The sequence below is a fragment of the Triticum dicoccoides genome, chromosome 4A (assembly GCF_002162155.2).
Source record: "Triticum dicoccoides isolate Atlit2015 ecotype Zavitan chromosome 4A, WEW_v2.0, whole genome shotgun sequence".
Classification (NCBI taxonomy): domain Eukaryota; kingdom Viridiplantae; phylum Streptophyta; class Magnoliopsida; order Poales; family Poaceae; genus Triticum; species Triticum dicoccoides.
This window is the reverse complement of record NC_041386.1, coordinates 667404272-667407689: the sequence shown is the minus strand read 5'-3', so window position 1 is coordinate 667407689 and position 3418 is coordinate 667404272.

Sequence of the window (3418 nt, the reverse complement as noted above, 5' to 3'; positions counted from 1 at the left end):
AGATTGTCGTTATGATGGTTGCCCCGGCGGTGCTCCAGCGCCACCGGGAGAGAGGGGGAGAGAGCCCCCTCCTTCTTCTTCTTGCTTGGCCTCCCCCCTAGATGAGAGGAGGTTTTCCCCTATGGACCTTGGCCTCCATGGTACCCGGAGGGGCGAGAGGCCCTCCGAGATTGGATCTCTCTCTCTCTCTCTCTCTCTCTCTCTCTCTCTGTGTGTGTGTGTGTGTGTGTGTGTGTGTGTTGTCTTCTGTTTCACGTTCTTGTTTTCTCGCCGAAAACCGTTTCTTAAATATCCGGAGATCCGTAACTCCGATTGCGCTGAAATTTTAACACGATTTTCGGATATTAACTTCCTTGCGGCAGACTATCTCTGGCCCTAGATTGTTGGACCGACAACTAGTTAGTCTCCGCAGAGGAGAACGCGGCGCTCACGGCCCCCTTCTCCAAGGGCAAGGTCTGGGCTGCCATGAGAGGCATGAACCCTACCTCGGGCCCTGGCCCGGATGGTCTTCCGGTTAAATTCTTCCAGTCCTTCTGGAATGTGATTAAGCCTGAGATCATGGCCATCTTCGACGAGTTCTACATGGGGCCCATCAACCTTGGACGCCTCAACTACGGGGTCATTTCGCTCATTCCCAAAGTAGCTGGGGTGTCCGACATCCGTCAGTTCCGGCCGATCACGGTTATCAACGTGATCTTCCGGATTCTGGCTAAAGGGTACGCCAATAGGGTAACCCTGCTCGCCGACCACATTACCCACCCCAACCAGACCGCCTTCATTCAAGGACGGTATATTCTGGATGGGGTGTTAGTCCTCCATGAAGTCCTCCATGAGGTCCAGACTAAACACCTCAAGGCGGTCTTCCTAAAGATCGACTTCCATAAGGCGTACAATACTATTAGTTGGCCCTTCCTTCAGGAAGTTCTGCTCCGGAAGGGCTTCGACGACCGTTGGATCACCCGGGTGATGCAGATGGTGTCCAGCGGTCGCACTGCCATGAACATCAATGGGGAGATCAGCCCTTACTTCCCCACTCTCAGTGGGGTTAGACAAGGCGACCACTTCTCCCCATTCCTGTTCAACATGGTGGTGGATGCGCTGGCCGCCATCCTAGACAAGGCTAAGGTTGCGAGTCATATTCGTGGGATCACCCCCCACCTGGCCAGCGGCGCCGGGATCTCCCTTCTCCAGTACACCGATGACACCATCATCATGGTCGAAGGCTCGAAGACGGACATCTCTAAACTTAAGTTCCTCCTCCTTTGCTTCCAACAAATGTCTGGCCTCAAGATCAACTTCGACAAGAGCGACGTGATAGTGATGTGCTACTCTCCGGAGGATTGCTGGAGCATTGCCAACCAACTGAACTGCCGCCTGGGCCCCTTCCCCACGACCTACTTGGGGACGCCCATTAGTGACTCTAGGCTTACCGGCGCGGACTTGCGCCCGACCGTGGCCAAGCTGCAAACGCGCATTGAGCCCTGGCAGGGTAGGTGGCTATCGAAGGCGGCCCGGACGATCCTCATTAACTCTTCCCTCTCCAGCCTCCTCTTGTTCCTCATGAGCTTCTACAACCTTCACGAGACTCTGCACCATGAGATCGCCAAAGTCTAGTCTGGGTTCTACTGGGCAGGCGATAATAATAAGCAAAAATACCACATGGTTAGCTGGCCTAACATTTGCAAGCCTCAGGAACAAGGAGGACTCAGTATCATGTGCTCTAAGTGCATGAACCTTGCCCTCTATCCCGCTGGCTCTGGCGCATTTCGCAAGCGCATGGCGGCCTCTGGTTAGACATCATTCGGAACAAGTACGTGCGTGGACAACCCCTTGCCTTCTGTCAGAGATCTGGCGGTTCCCAGTTCTGGCAGTCGGTTGTCCAACTACTCCTAGTCCCCCGCATTGTGACTTCCATCCCAGTTGGATCTGGGGCTGCGCCTCTGTTCTGGTTTGACCGATGGGCTAGCGACGCCCCCTTCGCAGCTCGCTTCCCCGCCCTCTTATCCATTGCCGTCGACCCATCCATTTTAGTAGAGAGGGCCCTTATTGACTTAGAGCGCCTCGCTTTCCAGAGGCCGTCCGGTCCCCCGGAGACAGCCGGCTGGCGTGAGTTACTTGATTGTGTTTTTCTCCACAAGCCAGTTGTGGACGTGGGCCCCACTAGTAGAAAATGGAGCTATATTACCGGTTTGTAGGGGCCTTTAGTGCCGGTTGCTGCAACCGACACTAAAGTGTGGGGACTAAAGGACCCCCTTTAGTCCCGGTTCAGCACGAACCGGCACTAAAGCACCACCATGTGGCACGAGGCGCGCCGTGGTCTAAAGGATTTTAATTTTTTTTTGAAATAAAACAAAAACAACCCACCTACTGGGCCGACACGACCTACATATGACTAGAAACCCAACCTCTAGTTGGGCCAGGATGCAGGCCCATACGACCCGGTAGGGCCCACAGGGCAGAAGACTTGCAATAGGCCCACAAAGGCCTGATTAGAGAGGTGGGACTAAACCAGTGCGAACTCCTCTCAACTAGCGAGGTGGGACTAAACATTGTGCACTGCGGGTGGCAGCTCACCCCTTTAGTACGGGTTGGTGGCACGAACCCGTACTAGGGGGGGGGGGTCTTTAGTACCGGTTGGAGCCACCAACCCGTACTAAAGGTCACCACCTCTTTAGTACGGGTTCGTGGCACGAACCGGTACTAAAGGTTCACTACGAACCGGTACTAATGAGGCCACCCGCCTAGCCGTTGGAACCGGCACTAATGGTCACATTAGTGCCAGCTCAAATACAAACCGGGACTAATGAGCTGCACATTAGAACCTTTTTCTACTAGTGCCCGGACCAGGTTAGGTGGCATCTTGAGCCGTTAGGCCAATTCTCCACCAAGTCCCTCTACCAGGCCATTGCCCCTTCCATCGCCCCTCCCCCCTCACGGTGATTTGGTGCATCCGCCTGCCCCAGAAGATCCGGATCTTCATGTGGCAATGGTTCCGTGGACGGACCCCGTCTGGGGTGGAGGCCCGCAAGCGAAATCACCCTGGGTCTGGCCTTTGCCCGCTGTGTCCCCGAAGACTCAAATCACATCTTCTTCTCTTGTGTGTCCGCTCAATTTGTGAGCTGCTTTAGAGAGGTGGTCGGTGGCAACTCGTGCCACACCAACTTCCCCGACCTATTCGCCGAACTCCAGGCTGCCCCATTGCCTTCTCACCACATTAGGTGGCTTGATTGGGGCTCTCGCGTGGACCCTCTGGATGGTCCGCAATAGACTTGTGATCCAGCACATTCCTCTTCGACGGGCTACTGACGCTCTCTTCAAACTGTCTGGTTACTTGCAGCTCTGGCGGCCGCTTAGCCGCCCTCAGGACCGGGACGTCATCTTTGCCTTCATCGCCGACCTTCGCTCGATGGCCGTTGGT